This window comes from Jaculus jaculus, chromosome 1 (genome assembly GCF_020740685.1).
Source record: "Jaculus jaculus isolate mJacJac1 chromosome 1, mJacJac1.mat.Y.cur, whole genome shotgun sequence".
Classification (NCBI taxonomy): Eukaryota; Metazoa; Chordata; class Mammalia; order Rodentia; family Dipodidae; genus Jaculus; species Jaculus jaculus.
In genome coordinates this window covers 297,179,037-297,198,434 of record NC_059102.1, presented here as the reverse complement: position 1 = coordinate 297,198,434, position 19,398 = coordinate 297,179,037, and positions in this window count along the sequence as shown.

Sequence of the window (19,398 nt, the reverse complement as noted above, 5' to 3'; positions counted from 1 at the left end):
ATATTTTTTATAATCATGAAAGATGTTAACAAAAATTGAGAAAAAAAACCTGTGCTCTTTATGAACCCATCATCTGGCAGTGAGCACAAATCTTAATAATCCTTCAAATAAATATATATTCACCAACATTAATAATAAATATGAAATAAATATATGGGGTGCTATGTACAATGGGGAAAACCTAAGTGAGATTCGTCATAAATGGTCTGTGATGTTTAATCTGAATCTTAGTGGGAAGAAGGCTGGAGAGATTGCTCAGTGGTTAAGGTGCTTGCCTGTGAAGACTAAGGACCTGAGTTTGATTCCCAATACCTACATAAAGCCAGATGCACAGGGTACATGCATCTGGAGTTTGTTTACAATGGCTATAGGCCCTGATGCACCCATTCTCTTTCTCTTTCTTGCTGCCTCTTTATCTCAACTAAATAACTAAATAAAAAAATATTTTTTTAAAAGAAAAAAGCTAGGCTTGGTGGCACATACCTTTAATCCCAGCACTCAGGAGGCAGAAGTAGGAGGATTTCTATGAGCTTGAGGCCAGTCTGGAACTACATAATGAATTATAGGTCAGTCTAGGCTAGAGTGAGACCCTACCTTGAAAAAGCAAACAAAGAAAAAAGATTAGTGGGAGAAAGAAGAGTAGCATATGCAGAAGAATAGCTTGATGACTTCAAGGAACTAGAAGACAGACCATGGAAACTGTAGCACTGTGAATTAGGAAGGACACAAAGCAGAACCTGTGTGGTAATAGAGAGGAGTCTGGAACCTACCACACATGTCACAGGAAGCATCAAAGGATCCTAAGCAGAAGAAAAAGTTACAATGACGTGTGTGTGTGCACATGAATGTACACGCACACATATATGTGTGTTAGAATGTGTGTGAGAGAGAATGGGCATGCCAAGACCTTCAGCCACTGCAAACAAACTCCAGATGCATGTGCCCCCTTGTGCATCTACCTTACATGGATCCTGGGGAATCAACTTTCCAACCGGGGTCCTTAGGCTTCACAGGCAAGTGCTTAATCACTAAGCCATCTCTCCAGCTCTCTCTATTTTTAAGGAAAGTTTTCTCACTTGAACCCAGAGTTCACTGATTCAGCTAGCGTAGCTAGGCAGACTGCTCCTGGATGGACATTCCCCCATCTCTGCTTTCCAAGTTCTGGGATTACAGGTAGGCTACTGTGCCCGCCTAGCATCTATGTGGGTGCTGGGGATCCGCACTCAGGTCTTCACATGTGTGTTTCACTGAGCCATCTGCCCAGCCCTGAAGCATGTAGAGTGCTTTCCTATTGTGCATGGATCCCTGGGTTTGATCCCCAAGACTACATAAAATTGATTGTGGTGGTACACGCCTGTCACCCGAGTATTAGTAGTGTACAGGTAGGAGGATAAGAAGTTCAAGGTCCTAAGGTACATAATGAGTTCAAACTCAGCCTGGGCTACATGAGACCCTATCTCAAAAAACAGATAAGCATCGACTACAGGGATGGCTTAGCCATTAAGGGGTTTGCCTGCAAAGCCAAAGGACCCAGGTTTGATTCCTCAGACTCATGTAAACCAGATGGACAAGGTGGCACATGCATCTGGAGTTCATTTGCAGTGGTTGGAGGCCCTGGCATGCTCATTCTCTCTCTCTCTCTCTCTGTCAAACAAATAAATAAAAATAAAATATAATTTTTTAAAAAAGCAAAGAGCATTCTGACTGCTTGCTGGACGATGGAGTAGGGCAAGAAGGTCAACCAGCTAGGAAGGAGTTCAGGTGAAAGATGGTGGCTGGTGCTGTGGTGACAGAAAGAAGTAAACAGATTCAAGAGACATTTTAGAGGTAGAGCCAACAAGTTTCTTTCTAGAGAAGTTTGAAAAGAAAGTATTAACACGTAAGAAAAAAAAAATCACAGAATTACTTAATCCAAACAATCTGGAAATTAATCACTTGCTCAGTACTGGAGTCACCACAGAGTCTGTTCTAAGGTTTCTCAAGGATAAACCACTGAGCCAAACCCAAGCCCCTAGCTTACCTCCAAGTAGAAAAATTGGTTTTATTTTTAGTGCAAGTCTTTCCTGGGGCTTTAGGGTCCATTTCAGAATTTCAGAGAGAAAAGAGTTTTTGTTTTGTTTTGTTTCTAAATGCTGTCATCAGAATCCATCTTTTAGATGTATTCAGATAGCAAAATGAAGAATATCTTTCTTTTTTCTTTTTATTTATTTATTTGACAGAGAGAGAAAGAGAATGGACGTGCCAGAGCCTCCAGCCACTGTAAACGAATTCCAGACACATGTGCCTCCTTGTGCATTTGGCTAACATGGGTCCTGGAGATTCAAACCTGTGTCTTTTGGCTTTGCAAGCAAATGCCTTAACCACTAAGCCATCCCTTCAGCCCAAAAGAATTTTTTTTTCAAGGTAGGGTCTCACTTTACCTCACGCTGACCTGAATTCACTATGTAGTCTCAGGGTGGCCTCGAACTCATGGCAGTCCTCCTACCTCTGCCTACCAGATGCTGGGATTAAAGGCATTCGCCACCATGTCTGGCTAAGAATATTTTTCTTAATGGAAGTTGGTGGTTTCCTGATTGATGTTTCCTGGAGCCTGTAGGAGTTATCGTCAAACACAACAGACTCCTTATACATTGCCAATCATGATGACAGACATACGGCCCTTCATACAGGCACATCCTTCTCCTGTCTCCTCAGCCGTAACTGGTCCTCCTTCTCGGCTCTCCTCTCCCCCACTCCTCCTGGATCTTGGCTCTGATGTTACAGCTGAAAACACATGAGCTACAGCTGGTGGGAGGACATGCTGGACTTCCCCAAGTGCTATTTCTTAATGTCCGTCATGCAAACAAAGGAGCTCCAGGCAAAAATGATACTGCTTAGTTTCCAAGTCCCAGGCTTGAGGTAGCTGGTGGAGATGTCTGTGAAGAGGGAGGAGTCTTGCCTCTGAGATCTGTACCTAAAGCCTCAAGAGGAACTCCTGACACCAAGAGGAGTTTAGTCACAACACCTGTGATCTAAAGTCTACCAGAAGGGCTGGAGATATGACTTAGTTGTTAAGGCACATGTCTGTGAAGCCTAAGGACTCAGGTTGGGTTCTCCAGATCCCACATAAGCCAGATACACCTGGTGGCACATGCATCTGGAGTTTGTGTGCAGTGGCTAGAGGGCCTGGTGTGCCCATTCTCACTGTCTCTCCCCCTCTCTCTGTCTCTAATAAATAAATAAATAAAACTAAAATCGTTATAAAAATATAAAATAAAGTCTAGCATGACATTCACCACCTCCAATGCAAATAGGATGAAGCACTGAAAAGTTGGGATGTAGCTCAGTGGTAGAGTGATTTCCTACCATATGAAAGGCTTTGGATTTGATTCCTAGCAATTCCCCTTCCTCCCCACCAGGAAAGGTAGAATAAGCAGGGAAATTCACTAAAACCTTACAAAAAAAGGAATACACATCTGCTCCAAACATCTCACTTTTTAAAAGACAAAACTAATACGCTCAAATGCTGATAGCATTTCCTCATAGATGATGACAGAGGAGTGTGTGTGTGTGTGTTTCTTGACATTTTTACGTACACTCTAAATTTTCTATAATGGGGTGTATTGATTTGATAATTAAGAAAAAAAAGCTGGCTTGGTGGTGCATGCCTTTAATCCCAGCACAGAGGATAGCTGTGATTTTGAGGCCAGTCTGAGACTACATAATGAATTCCAGGTCAATCTGGGCTAGAGCAAGACCCTACCAAGAAAAATGAAAAAGAAAAAGAAAAAAAAAATGGACTGGGAAGATTGCTCAGTGGTTTAAGGGGTTTGCTTGCAAAGTCTGCTGATCAAGATTCAATTCCTAAGCTGCTCACATAAGCTAGATGCAAAAAGTGGCAAGTGTAGTCTGGAGAGATGGCTTAGCGGTTAAGGCACAAGCCTGCAAAGCCTAAGGACCCAGGTTCTATTCTCCAGGTCCCATGTAAACCAGATGCACATGGTGGTCCATGCGCCTGGAGTTCTTTCGCACTGGCTACAGCCCCTAGCGTGCCCATTCTCACTCTCTTCCCCACCACTCTCCCTCTGTCTCTAATAAATGAAAACAAATCTTTTTTTTTTTTTTTTTTTTTAAGTGGCAAGCACCTGGTGTTAGTTTGCAGCGGCAAGAGGTCCTTGCTTCCCCCACCCACACAGGCAAGTAAATAATTAAAGAAGGAGGAGGAGGAGGAAGAAGAGGAAGGGAGGGAGGGAGGCAGGAAGGGAGGGAGGGAGACAGGAAGGGAGGGAGGGAGGCAGGAAGGGAGGGAGGGAGGCAGGAAGGGAGGGAGGGAGGCAGGAAGGGAGGGAGGGAGAGAGGAAAGGAAGGCAGGCAGGCAGGCAGGCAGGCGAGCGAGCGAGCGGGAGATATGGCTTAGCCATTAAAGACACTTGCTTATAAAGTCTGAGGATCTGGGGTTCAATTCCCCAGTACCCATGTAAAGCCAGATGCACAAAGTGGCACGTGCATCTGGAATTGCAAGAGGCCTTTCCTTCCTTCCCTCCTTCCTTCCTTTCTCTCTCTCTCTGCTTGCAAACATAAATAAATAAAGTTTTAAAAAATAAAAATAATATTGGGGAATTGAACCTGGGCCAGCCAGCTTACAAACAAACACTTTTAACCATTGAGTCTTCCCCAGCCTCATGCTGAGAATTTTTTGATTGGATATTTTACAACTAAACTCACATAACTCCATAGGGTTTTTGGATCTCACAGACAAACTTGGCCCAAGATCTCCTCTCTGAATGCCTCAGACTCTTTGTTTACTAGAGAGTCTACTTCTCTAGATGGGGGGAAACCCCATTCACATCTAGTCTTCCACTCCAACTTGAGCTCAGCCATCCTAGGTGTGGGAGGGGAAATCCAGATTCTGTTGACACACTTGTTGTGACAAGAATGGATCTTCACAGACTCAAAAGTGGTTGTGCTTTTCTCTCCTGGAGAAAATAAAAAAGCTGAAAGAGCTCATCATTAAAGAACCACCCCGCATCACTGTATGTCATCTACTGTGTTAAGTGCTATTAGGAGTGAGTGAGACAGGTACCTTTCCTGTCCCTAAGGAGCTAACTGCTACTGGGGAAAGGTTATTTCTCTAACTTTTAAAGCCTTGGCAGAAAACAGTGATTCCTCTTCTTTGATCAGGACATCTGTGAGACTAATAAAAGACAAAGCTTGTTAAAGTGAACTACATAATGGCCTGCAGCCATTTTTTTATTGCCTGGCTAAAAAGCAAAAGGCTTTTCTAAGTAACCCAAAACAAAGAATCTAAGCCATTGTTCCCTAATTGTTTTGAGTCATTAGCAAAATAATGCTGTCTTGTAGCTTTTCCTTCCACATAAGTATTTATTTATTTGGTTTGGTTTTTTGAGGTAGGGTCTCACTCTGGCCCAGGCTGACCTGGAAGTCTCAGGGGTGGCCTCCAATTTATGGCAATCCTCCTACCTTGCTTCCTGAGTGCTAGGATTAAAGGTGTGTGCCACCACGCACGGCAAAACTGGAGGAACCCACCTAGGTAATTTTAAGCAAGAAAAGCTAAACTCAGGGAATTAGGTGCTTATACCTTCATTCAAAGAGATAGAAAGATGGGTTACTGCCTGAGAAATCAGAAATATATATATGTATTTTCCCCCAAGGTAGGATTTTGCTGTAGCCTAGGCTAACCTGGAATTTACTATGTAGTCTCAGAGTGGCCTCAAACTCACCGTGAGAGGGGGGTAGAGTTAGGGTGACTGGACCCCTGAAGGTAAAAAGGGCAGGAAAGTTTGCACTTGCTAGACATCAAAGATGATCTCATTTCTTATCTCTCTTGCCTAGTTCTGTAGAAATGTTTTTCCACAAACACCCAGGCCCCCTCCTGGGAGGGAGTTCTTTCATAGGATTTAGACATTGTGGTTGGTCAAGTTTAGTCCCTCAAACTTGGTGCCAGGACTAACCTCTTCCTGAGAAAGACCCTAGCCCTAACCAACCAGCTGTTCCTCTGATTCACCTGAGCAGAAAGGCAGCCCACTCCCATAAGGCCATAAGTACCTTTGCAAGGGGAAGGCAGGCTCTCTGGTCACTTGGGAACTTCCAGCTGTGAGTTTTTCCTCAGCTGGGCCCAGCCGGGAGGGGCCCCAGCGCCCCACATGGCAGGAGCTCCTTGAACTTTCTTTTATCTTTCCACATTTTTCCCCCCCAGGCCCTCCATATGGGATCTCTAGTCACGTGGGTGCCTTTTCCTTGGCTCTATTTCCCTCAATAAATATAATAATTTAATAATTATCCTTCTCAGTTTTAGTTTTTATTCAAGCCTTTGACTAAAATTAGAAACGAACCTAGGGTTTGGGTGCAAGGACTTTCCTGGACCCTTAGCACCCTGTTACACTGGCAATTCTCCTACCTCTGCCTCCCAAGAAAAAAATCTTAAGACTTCCTGGGGTTTGGAGTTTAGTCACAATGCCTGTAACCCAAGGTCTAACACAAAGCTCCCACCGCCAGCATAATAATATAAAATACTAGAAGGTCAATGATGTAGTTGAGTGGTAGAGGGTTTGCCTACTAAAAGCTAAAAGCTCTAGTTAGACACCTAGCACCACAGAATCAACCAGCCAGTCAGTCAGTCATCAGAAAAGCTCCAGAAAATAGAGAGATCAAGCAAAGAAAAGTTATGTTATATGTAACATGTGGTGGTTTGAGTCAGGTGTCCCCCATAAACTTAGGTGTTCTGAATGCTAGGTTCCCAGCTGATGGATATTTGGGAATTAGTGCCTCCTGGAGGGAGTGTATTGTTGGGGGCGGGCTTATGGGAATTAAAGCCAATTTCCCCTTGCCGGTGTTTGGCACACTCTCCTGTTACTATTGTCCACCTTATGTTGGCCAGGGGGTGATGTCCACCCTCTGCTCATGTCATCGTTTTCCCTTGCCATCGTGGAGCTTTCCCTCGAGCCTGTAAGCCAAAATAAAACTCTTTTTCCCAGAAGCTGCTCTTGATTGGGTGATTTCTACCAGCAATGCGACCGGACTGCAACAGTAAAGTGGTACCGAGGAGTGGGGTTGCTGCTAGATACCTGACTGTGGCTTTGGCCTTTTGAAGCTGGTTTTCAAGAGGAATGTGGAAGGAGTTGAAACCTTGGCCTAAGAGATGCCTTGCAGTGCTGTAAGTACAGCTTGATGGACTGTTCTGGTCTGAGCTGCAAGACCTGAAGGCCAGTAAGAACTATGGACTGTGAGGTTTGGCTCATGAGGGTGAGAAAGAGCTGTGCTTGGTCTGGGCTAGCAGTTTGTGTGAGAAGATTGCTCTTATGCCCGTGTCCTGAGAAGTTGTGCAGGGTTGCTTTGCGTAGAAATGAACTGGTGTGAGTAGAAGGATATGGCACAGAAAGAAAAATCTTTGGGTGAACTGTTGCCCGTTCAGCTGCAACTGAAAGATTACAACCTTTGAGACGGGGCTAGCTGACCTGTGCTGGGGCAACAAGAAGAATGTTGATTCTTTTGAAAGGGCCTGAGTGCTGAAGGAGTGTCCTGTTCTTCAGTCTGCTTTATTCCCCCCTGGATTAACAAATTGGCACCCTACCTGGTATCGTGGAGTATAAGAAATGCTGGAAAGAGGGTCATTGAGTTTGCAACACGGTCTTGTGTTTTGGAAATGGCCATGGGCAGTGTGAAGCAGGTTTGCTGGTTGCCTGCATAGAGACCCCATGGGGCCGTGAGGATGAACCGTGGCTTGCAGTGGAGACCCGGTGGAGATGCCGGGACCATGAGATGGCTGCCGAGGAGAGCTGCCGGTCCCAATGCAGTTTTCCAGGACTGTGAGTAGCTTAGCTGGAGGAGTGGAATTGAAATGCCAGAGACTTGTTGCTGGTTAGAATTATTGGACTTGGAGATTTGTCACTGGCTAGAGTTGTTGGCCTTGAAGCTACAGTTTGATATTTGCCCTGGTTGTTTTAAATCTTGCATTGGTTGAATGTTTCTTTGCTATGCCCAATGCCATCTTTTGCAGTGTGAATATTTATTCTGTGTCATTATGGGTTTTTTGAGGTTATTTTTTGGTTTTATGGCTCAGTTAAAAGATCTTGGACTATGGGGATGTATGAACATCATTGGAATTGATAAAAACTATGGGGACTTTTAAAGTCAGAGTGAATACATTGTATTTTACATCATGTATGGATATCAGTTTATGGGGGCCAGGGGCAGAATGTGGTGGTTTGAGTCAGGTGTCCCCCATAAACTTAGGTGTTCTGAATGCTAGGTTCCCAGCTGATGGATATTTGGGAATTAATGCCTCCTGGAGGGAATGTATTGTTGGGGGCAGGCTTATGGGAATTAAAACCAGTTTCCCCTTGCCGGTGTTTGGCACACTCTCCTGTTGCTATTGTCCACCTTATGTTGGCCAGGGGGTGATGTCCACCCTCTGCTCATGTCATCGTTTTCCCCTGCCATCGTGGAGCTTCCCTTCGAGCCTGTAAGCCAAAATAAAACTCTTTTTCCCAGAAGCTGCTCTTGGTTGGGTGATTTCTACCAGCAATGCGACCGGACTGCAACATAACAAAACAAGGAAAAACACTGGAGTAGATCTGACAAATCTTATTTTTGCATCTAGTCCCCAAATCCAGAGTTGATATTTATAACTGTCTTTCTCTGAGCTGACATTCTCTTTTCACCCTCAGCCAGCTACTTTGACTGGTCAGGCTTTCTTTTTTTTAGTTGTTGTTTTTTTGAAGTAGGGTCTCACTCTTGCCCAGGCTGACCTGGAATTCACGATGCAGTCCCAGGCTGGCCCCAAACTCACAGAATCCTCCAACCTCTGCCTCCCTAGGGCTGGGATTAAAAGCATGCACCAGTCTGGAGAGATAGCTTAGTGGTTAAGTGCTTGCCTGTGAAGCCTAAGGACCCCGGTTGGATGCTCAATTCCCCAGAACCCACGTAAACCAGATGCACAAGGTGGCACATGCATCTGGAGTTTGTTTACAGTGGCTGGAGGCCCTGGTGCGCCCATCCTCTCTCTCTCTCTCTCTCTCTCTCTCTCTCTCTCTCTGTCTCTTGCTCTCAAATAAATAAATAAAAATAAACAAAACAATTAAAAATAAATAATAAATAAAAGCATGCACCACCACACTCAGCCTTGAAGCTTCTTTACTGATAACCCAAACCTTCATCTGAATGGGTTTGAATGCAATGATCTTGCTGGTGCAGAGTTAGCTTTGACCCCTACACAAAGCATCACAGGCTGCTCTGAAGATGTCCCTTTTGTTTTTGTTCTTTGTTTTTCAAGGGAGGGTCTCACTCTAGCTCAGGCTGACCTGGAATTCACTATGTAGTCTCAGGGTGGCCTCGAACTCACAGCAATCCTCCTACCTCTGCCCCCCGAGTGCTGGGATTAAAGGTGTGTGCCACCACGCCTGGCTTATTTTTTATTATTTATTTATTTATTTATTTATTTATTTATTTTAGTCTATTAGGTCCATTTTATCATACTGCCCCTAGAAAGTCAGGGTCAATCCCTTCAACCACACAACACAGCAAGCCCCTTTCCCTTACTGATCCAGCATCATGAAATGCCAGATTGGGCCTGTGACATCAGCATTCGAAAGGCTGAGGTGGGAGGATTGTCATCAGGGTTTGAGGCTAGATTGGACTACGTGGGGAGTCTGAGTCCAACCTACTCTATAGAGTGCCATCCTGGTTCAGAAAAAGCTGAGGCTGGGGAGATGACTAAGCAGGCGACAATGCTTCCTGTGCAAGCATAACGACCTGAGTTCCATCCCCAGAACCCAGGTAAAAAGCTGAATATAGGGGCTGGAGTGATGGCTCAGCAGTTAGGGTGCTTGCCTATAAAACCTAACAACCTGAGTTCGATTCCCCAGTACCCACATAAAGCCAGCTGCGCAAAGTGGCGCATGCATCTGGAGTTCATTTGCATCAGCTAGAGGCCCTAGTGTACCCATATTCTCTCTGTCTTTTTTTATGTCTGTCCCTCTCAGCTTGGACATAAATAAATGAAAATATTCTTAAAAAAAAAAAAAAGAATGGATGTGGCTGGACATGGAGGATGGCTGTGAGTTCAAGACCAGTCTGAGAAAGACCCTACCTCAAAAACAAAAAAGCACGTCTGTAACACCAGTGCTAAGGGGGCAAAGACAGGAGAATTGCTGGCGCTCACTAATCAGCCAGTCTGACAAAACATAGTAGCTCTAAATTGAGTGAGAGACTCCATCTCAAGAGAAAAAAAGTGAGCCGGGCTTGGTGGCACACACCTTTAATCCCAGAACTCGGGAGGCAGAGGTAAGAGGATCACCATGAGTTCAAGGCCACCGTGAGACTACATAGTGAATTCCAGGTCAGCATGAACTAGAGTTAAACCCTACTTCAAAAAAAAAAAAAAAAAAAAAAGTGAAACAATAAAGAAGGACACCTGGCTTACATTTTCCTCTTCAAACACGTTCACAGGGCACCATCACCTCCCACCCACACACACACACGCACACACCCCATTGTTGAATCCCTAGATAGAAGTATCTTTCTCAGGTAATCAAGCCTTCTATACCAGAAGAAGGCCAAAAGCCATAAGAACTAGACAAACTGTGTGACTGGATCCTTTTACCAGGCCACTCCTTGGTCTGTGGACATCTGCTGCCTTGCTGAGAGAAGCAGCACCTTGTATTAGCTATTGGTTTAAGAGTGCTGGGCTGCATGCAGCCCAGGACTGGTATTAATGCAACCCAACACAAAATCTCACTTAAAACATTATTCCTGGGTGTAGTGGTGCATACCTTTAATCCCAGCACTTGGAAGGCAGAGGTAGGAGGATTGTTGTGAGTCTGAGGCCAGCCTGAGACTACACAGTGAATTCCAGGTGAGCCTGGGCCAGAGTGAGACCCTACCTCAGAAAAAGAAGTCATTATGAGTATCATGAGGTTTTATCTTATTGTTCAGGTAACTTGATTGTACAGTTCTTGAACATTAACATAGCAGAAAGGGAGAAATGACATCATGTTGCAATGTCAAAAGGTTGGACATGCCTGCTGGGCACCATCTCATTTGCTCCCACAGCACCCAACTGCAACTAAGTCATCAACAGCTATTACGCCATTCTAAAAGGCCTGTACTTGTAGGTGATGTGAAACACGGGGAGACCAATAGAGTCAACTTCTCCTTCGTTTCTTTTGGTAGAGGTGATATTGAATGATGATTACAGGTGTCCACAGGTACATACTGGCAGAGACATCACCAGCAGGAAAAGCAACTCCACCTCCAGAATAAATACCTGTTGCAGTGAGGATGTTACTGCCTCTCTCTCCCACCCCCACAATGGAAAGAGAACGTGATTAACCTGCTAGTATGTATGTGACTGGTCTCACCACACTGGAATATAATTGCATATTAAAGACTCATCATAAGTCCCCATTGCTGTCAGTTTGACTTTGATGAGAGGAGCCATCTGTCTACAGAGCCTCCATCCTTCCTACATTGGCTACTTCATTCATGAACCCTCTGACCAAACCCCAGAGTGGCTGATGAAAGGGGTTAACTGACATCCATAAAAATCATTCCATATTGGGCTGGAGAGATGGCTTAGCACTTAAGCACTTGCTTGTGAAGCTAAGGACCCAGGTTTGAGGCTCGGTTCCCCAGGACCCACGTAAGCCAGATGCACAAGGTGGTGCATGTATCTGGAATTCATTTGCAGTGGCCAGAGGCCCTGGTGCACCCATATTCTCTCTCTCTCTCTACCTATTTCTCTCTGTGTCTTAAATAAATAAATATCATTCCGTATATCTGATTATTGAGTAACTGAATTCCTCAGCAGCAGACAGGGACAAATTTCTTAATCCCCATGACGATTCAAGGATCTTGGCTACACACAGAATGTCTGACTCTGGTTACCTTAAGCAGAAATAGATTTTATTGGATGGCTTTGGGTAGCTCACAGTATCAATGTGAAAGCAAGTAAACAAATCCAAGAAAAAGGCAGAAGCCAAAAATCGCTCACAGCCAAGAACAGAGCAGAGGTGATGGCAGAAGAACCATCAGGGTAGTGCGCTCCCTTTTCAGTCAACTTTGAACACTGTCATTTTCACTGTCAGGCTTCTAAATCTACTGAAGCCTGTAAGGATATGCTGGAGTTATTGTCATGACTTTGGGTACTTCCTCACTAGGCAAAATCCTGGCAGGAGCATCTGTATGGCGGAATCTGAGCCCCCATGCTTCTTGGCAAGGAGTTATGATAGGGACATGAGCCTAGGAAGAGCTGGTCTTACCTGCCACAGACGTGTAAGAGATAGAGGTCCCTACTATGTTCAAGACAGCTCTAGTGCAAACAACCAAAGCCTGGGAAATGTCTACTGTATCCTCCAAGCCTCAGTTTTCACATTTGTACAATGGAGATAATATCCTTTAGAGATTCTTGTCCTTTGAAATTTTATCCTAACATTATTTACATTATTCTCTCTCTTGCTTTCTCTCTCTCTCTTTTCTTTTCTTTTTTTCCCGGTTTTTCAAGGTAGGGTTTCACTCTAGCTCAGGCTGACCTGGAATTCACTATATAGTCTCAGGGTGGCCTCCAACTCATAGTGATCCTCCTACCTCTGCCTCCCGAGTGCTGGGATTAAAGGCATGTGCCACCATGCCCAGCCTTAAAAAAGTTTGTTTTTCTGCCTTTTGGCTAATATTTTTATCCTTCATTGCTTTAAGGATTAAACTAAGAATAAAATATAATAAATCTGCCATGCATGGTGGCACATACCTTTAATCCCAGTGCTCAGGAGGGTAGAAGTGGGAGGATCACTGAGTTCGAGGTCAGCCTGAGACTACATAGTGAATTCCATGTCAGCTTGGGCCAGACCAAAACCCTATCTGGAAAACAAACAAACAACAATGAAAAAAAAAAAGAAAACAATAAATCTTAGTTGATATCATTCTGTTATCTCAATGTCTCATCTCTTTGTATTGAAGAAATTAATGAAATTCTGAACCTCAGATCAGCCCAGTTGTCCTTTCCCTCAAATTCTGCTTTGGATTGTTCAGGTGATTCTATTAGAAATGAATAGTTCCCATCTTCAGGGACTCTCTGGGGTTCTCATGAAACTCCTGTCCCACTCTCCTCCCATTGCCCTGAGCAAACGGACTAGCATGTCTCCTTCAGAGAAGAAATCTTCCTTAGCCTCCTTCCCAACCATATGGATTAGCTCTATTTGCCCCAAGACTCAACTGATACCAGGTGATCCCTGCTGTCTTTCTATTACAGCCCACATCTAATCTACCTACAAGTCCTATTCACTCTATCCTCAAATTCTATTTCAGTTTCTTATCACTGTTCACCCCCTTCACTATTTGCTTCCTGATCCAATCTGCCTTCAAGTCTCCCCTGGTGGTCTAGAATTCAGCACTCTCTCCCAAACTATCTTCACCTCTCCCTTGGGGTATTTCCATAGTGTCTTTATACTCTTTCTGTGTTGTGGGTTGATTTGTATCCCATCAAAAAGATATGTTGAGATTGTATCCCTGGTACCTGAAAATGTGATCTTATGTGGAGTTAGGGTCTTTGTTAATGTAATCAAGTTATGATGAGCTCATTCTGGGTTAGTGTTTTCTAACCTGATCAGATTGTTGTTTCTGTAAGAAGAAAAAAGAGAAAGGAGGGAGAATGCCATGTGAAGACACAGAGCCTTATGTAGGAAGAATATCATGTGATGAAGGAGACAGAGAAGGAATAAATGCAGCAGCAAGCCATGAAACACCCATTATTTCCAGTAGTAATAGGAGCTCAGAGAAGGCATGGAAAAGATTTTTCTCCAGTGCCTATGAGAGAGTTTTGACTTCTAGCTTCCAGAATTGTGAGAGATAAATTTCTGCTGAGCATCCATTCCTCTTCTTCCATTTCTCCTGTGATGACTTTTTTACATAGCAGGAACATATATGATTTATCTGATTGATGATATTAAAAAAATTTTTTCACTGGGCATGTTGGCACATGCTTTTAATCCCAGCACTCCAGAGGCAGAGGTAAGAGGATGATGGCCTTGTGTTCAATGCCACCCTGAAACTACATAGTAAATTTCAGATCAACCTGGGCAGGAGGGAGACCTTACCTCAAAAACAAGCAAAAATCTTCATTTGTTCAAAAAAATTAAACACAGATCATTCAACAATCCTACTGCTGGAGTCCTAAGTGAGTTTAAAGCAGGAACTCATATATGTTCATAATAGTAGCATTCATAAAGTCAAAAAGCATACAGAAATCAAGCTGGAATTGTGCTAGAAGCTTCCTCCCTATGGTTAGCTTTTACATTGCCTAAAGGTGCTATCCAGACTACTGGGGGAGAAAAGTCATCATGGACCTGCATACTACAGTATTTACTTGCCCAAAGATGAGCCCATTTGTTCAATAGTGGCATGATTGTTGGTGGTGGGTAACCAACCACTTCCTGGTTGGACTTGAGGCCCACTTCACAGGAGGTAATTCATGTCTGGTACTGTAAACCTGGTCAACAGCCTTTGGCTGAGGAGATAAGAAGCCCTGTGGGGAAAGCTACTATTGTTGTTTATGCCCATATATTAATGCTGCTCTCAGCCTTGATCAGAGAAACTTCTCTTTTTAAGATATCTTTTTATAAAAATTTTTTTTTATTTATTTGCAAGCAGAGAGATAGAAGAGAGACAGACAGAATAGGCACCTCAGGACCTCCAGCTGCTGCAAACAGACTCCAGATGCATGCACCACTTTGTGCATCTGGCTTTATTCAGGTCCTGGGGAATCAAACCTGGGTTGTCAAGCTTTGTAGTCAAGTGCCTTAACTGCTGAGCATCTCTCCAGCTCCAGAGTAAGTTTTTTTTTTGTTTTTTTCTGAAGGTGTCAGTTACTACAAACTCATAACTGGTCAAAGTGTGGAGAATAAGTGACTGTTGAGTGCTCAACCCTAAATGGGACATCTATATTACCTCCTCCACAGTTCAGGGAACATTGGGGAAGATGAAGCAGAAGGAACTTAAGTGCTGGAAGATGGAAGAAAGTGCTGTGGAATACTGTCTTTTGGATGTGATATGGCTGTGACAATCATGGCCCCATAGAAGCTGTGGTTACTAACATAAGAACTGAGGAAAATTGGGCTTGTCACATTCTATCAGAGTGAGGAAAGGCTCATGGGACCCCACTTCTGTCTGAGGCATTATAGGCAGTTAAGAGTTGCTAGGGGACCTCTTGATCCCCACAATGAATATCAATAACCCCACCAGAGACCCTCTACAGAATTGGGGCAGGTGAGGGGTGCATCTATCTGTGCAACCTTTTTGTTAAAAAAATCAATAAATTAAAAAAATAATAAAAATAAAAAATAAGCCACACATGGTGGTGCACACCTTTAATCTCAGCATTGGGGAAGCAGAGGTAGAAGGATCATGAGCCTCAGTCTGGCTAGTGAATTCCAGGTCAGCCTGGACTAGAGTGAGAGCCTACTTTGAAAAACCAAAAACATATAATAAAGAAATAAATTTAAAAGAGTTGCTGGGGGAAGAGACCCCCTTGAGGCCCCACCTCTTCCTGAAGATATGCATTTTTTTTGTCTGTTTGAAGGTGTGTGCCACCATGCCCTGCCTTCCTGAAAATCTATTGGCAGTAAAATGGTTGATGGAAGACATTTCTTTACTGGTGTAGCCAGTGGTAAGTTGCCCATGCATCAGTAGATAACTCTTCACCCATGGGCATACAAGCAACCTTAATTAAACTCAGAAGACAACAAATTGGAAGGAGGACTAATTGGGAAGATAAAGGGGTTCAATAGGGGAGGGAGAGAAACAATAGAAAAAAATGGAGGTGAATATAATCAAAATACATAATATTCATGTATGAAATTGTCAAAAAATAAAGAATGAAAAAAAAAAATAGTCAACAGATGTAGCAAAGCCAGGCATGGTGCCTTTAATCCCAGCACTTGGGAGGCAGAGGTAGGAGGATCACTATGAGGTCATGGTCAACCTGAGATTTCAGGTCAGCCTGGGCTAGAGGGAGACCCTACCTGGAAAATACCCCCCAAAAAAGAAAAAAATAAAAAGGTATAGTGGGGTTGGAGAGATGGCTCAGTAGTTAAAAAGGGGTTTTCTAGCTGGGCATGGTGGCACAAGCTTTTAATCCCAGCCCTTGGGAGGCAAAAGGAGGAGGATCACTGAGAGTTTGAGGCCACCCTGAGACTACAGAATGAATTCCAGGTTAGCCTGGACTAGAGAGAGACCCTACCTCAAAAAAGGGGGGGGGGTTTCTTGCAAAGCTTGGTAGCTGGGGTTCAATTCTACAGTACCCGCATAAAGCATAAAACTACATGCACAAAGTGGTACATGTGTCTGGACTTCGTTTGTGGCGACAAGAAGCCCTGATGCACCCATATTCTCTCTTTCCTTTACTCTCTCTCTCAGCTTATAATAAATAGCTAAATAAACAAATAATTTGAAGATAGAAGCAGTTCAGATATGCATCAACAGATGATGAGGTAAACAGTGTATACATGTACAGAATAGAATATGATTCATTCAGCTGGGTGGCACATGGCTTGAATCCCAGCACTCAGGAGGAGGGGCAGGAGGATTGCCATGAGTTCGAGGCCAGTTTGAGAATACAAGACTACATAATGGATTCTAGGTCAGCTTGGGCCAGAGCAAGACCCTACCTCGAAAAACAAAAACAAGAAACAAAACCAAAAAAATAGATTCATTCTTGAGTGTTAGGCCAGAATGAAATTGTGCTATATACTACAACATAGATAAACCTGTGTAAGAATGTGTTAAGCCAAATAAACCAAACAAACAAAAAAGACAAATATTGAGCTGGCCATGGTGGTGTATGCCTATAATTCCAGCTCTTAGGAGGCAAAGGTAGGAGGATCGCTGTGAGTTTGAGGCCAACCTGGAACTATAGAGTGAGTTCCAGGTCAGCTTGGGCTATAATGAGACCCTACCTCAACAACAACAAGAAAGCAAATATTGTATGATGTCACATATATAAAGTACCTGGAATAAGCGAATTCATAGAGACTGAATGTAGACTAGAGGTTACCAGGAGTGAGAGGAAGAAGGAAAATTATTGTTTAATATCGAGTTCCAGTTTGGGATTAAGAAAAATATTCTGGAAATGGGTGGTAGTAATGGTTATACAATATGGTAAACATACTCAATGCCATTAATATATGACAAAATGGCAAAATTTATGTAAATTTGCCACAACTTTTATTTGACGAATTTGGGAGCCCCCATGTTAGGTGCATATATGTTTAGGATTGTAATGTCCTCCTGTTGGAGTGTGTCCTTAATCAATATAAAGTGACCTTCCTTATCTTTCTTGACTAACGTCAGACTAAAGTCTACCCTGTCTGATATTAGGATAGCAACCCCTGCTTGTTTTCTAGGCCCATTTGCTTGAAACACTGTTTTCTAACCTTTCACCCTAAGATAATGTCTATCCTTTGTAGAAAGGTGAGTTTCTTGGAGACAACAAATTGTAGGATCCTGCTTTTTAACCCAGTCTGCAAATCTATGTCTTTTTGTTGGGGCATTGAGGCCGTTGATATTAAGAGATATTATTGAAAGGTGTGTATTTATGTTTGCCATTTTTGTGTGTGTGTGTGTTTCTGGTTCTACCTGTACTCTCTTCTGTTAACTAGTATTTGAGTATTGCCTGTTTTTTCTAGGTTCCTTATATGTGTGCTTTTCCTTTTCTTCAGCATGGAGGATTCTATCAAGTATTTTCTGTAGAGCTGGTTTTGTCTTCAAATACTCTTTTAACCTGCTTTTGTCATGGAATGTCTTTATTTCTCCATCTATTAGAATGGATAACTTTGCAGGATAAAGTAACCTTGGTTAACAGTTGTTATCTTTCAGAACTTGGAATATATCACTCCAAGCCCTTCTGGCTTTAAAAGTTTGTGTTGAATAATCTGCTGTAATCCTGATGGGCTTACTTTTGTAGGTAACTTGATTTTTCTCTCTAACTGCTTTCAATATTTTTTCTTTGGTGTGTGTGTTTGGAAGTTTGATTATAATATGGCGAGGAGAGGTTCTTTCTGGGTGTTGTCTGGCTGGGGTTCTAAAGGCTTCCTGTATCTGCATTGGCACCTCTTTCCCAATTTGGGGGAAATTTTCTTCTATGATTTTGTTGAAGACGCCTACTATGCCTTTGGATTGGAGTTCTTCTCCTTCTACTATGCCCTGAATTCTTATATTGGATCTTTTCATAGTGTCCCGAATATCTTGAAATTCCCACTCATACTTTTCTATAAGTTTGTCTTTCTCTTTGTTGGACTGCATTAGGTCTGCCACCTGGTCTTCTAGCTTAGATATTCTGTCCTCTCCCTCATCCATCCTACTGGTGAGATTTTCTACAGAGTTTTTTATTTCATTAACTGTGTTCTTCATTGCTAGTAATTCTGACTGGTTTTTCTTTATTATTTCTATTTCCCTATTTATGTCTTGTATTGCCTTCTTTATTTCATTAAATTGGTGTCCTGCATCTTCTTTGATTCCTTTGATTTCCTCTTTGATTGTTTTCATGTGTTCTTTGACCTCTTTGAACATATTTATAATCATTCTTTTGAACTCTTTCTCAGGCATTTCCTCTAACTCTTTCTCACTGGAGGACATTTCTGATGCATTAATACTTTTAGGTGGATTTATATTGTCTTGCTTTTTAGTGTTTCTTGTGTTATAATGTATATATTTTTGCATCTTGGATTAAGTTAATGCTTGTATTTTCTAGCTAGCTGTGTATTCTTAGCTGTATCAATTGATTTGATGTAATATATTTTCAGGGTAGGACCTTAAGGTGTAAGGTGTGGCTCTTAAGACTCTCAGAGTATCTACAAAGATGTTCTTAGGGGTTGAGTTTCCCTGCTATAGGAGTATTCAAGCAGGCTAAGTGGAATAAAATACAGGTAGATTCTAAAATTTAACTAAACACTGTACACATTCAATCAAAAACAGCCCCGAGTATGTATGCAAGAGTAGTTATTATAACAACCAGATCCTCTATCAACAAAAAGGTTAAGATTTCTGGTCTGTTGAAGGATCCAAGTCAGCTTGTGACCAAGTGACACCCTTCCCTGGTGCAATCCCAGTTACCTTGGGTGATTTTGGTCTCAGTCAAGTTGCTGCCTGGGTCGTCGGGCTGCTGTTCTGATTTCTGGAGCTGGGCACTTGCTTTTCCTGTGGGGCCAACCGAGCCTGGCAAGTGTGGCCCTGCAGATCAGCTCCCCTGCTGCTGGAACTGCTGCTGCTCAAGCTGCCCCTGCTGGGACTGTAGCCACTGCTGCTGAAGGTGTTGCTGCTGGACCCACCGCTGCTGCTGTAGCTGCCACTGCTGAAGCCACCACTGCTGCTGAAGCTGCTGCTGCTGTGTCCACTGCCGCTGCTCCCCCTGAA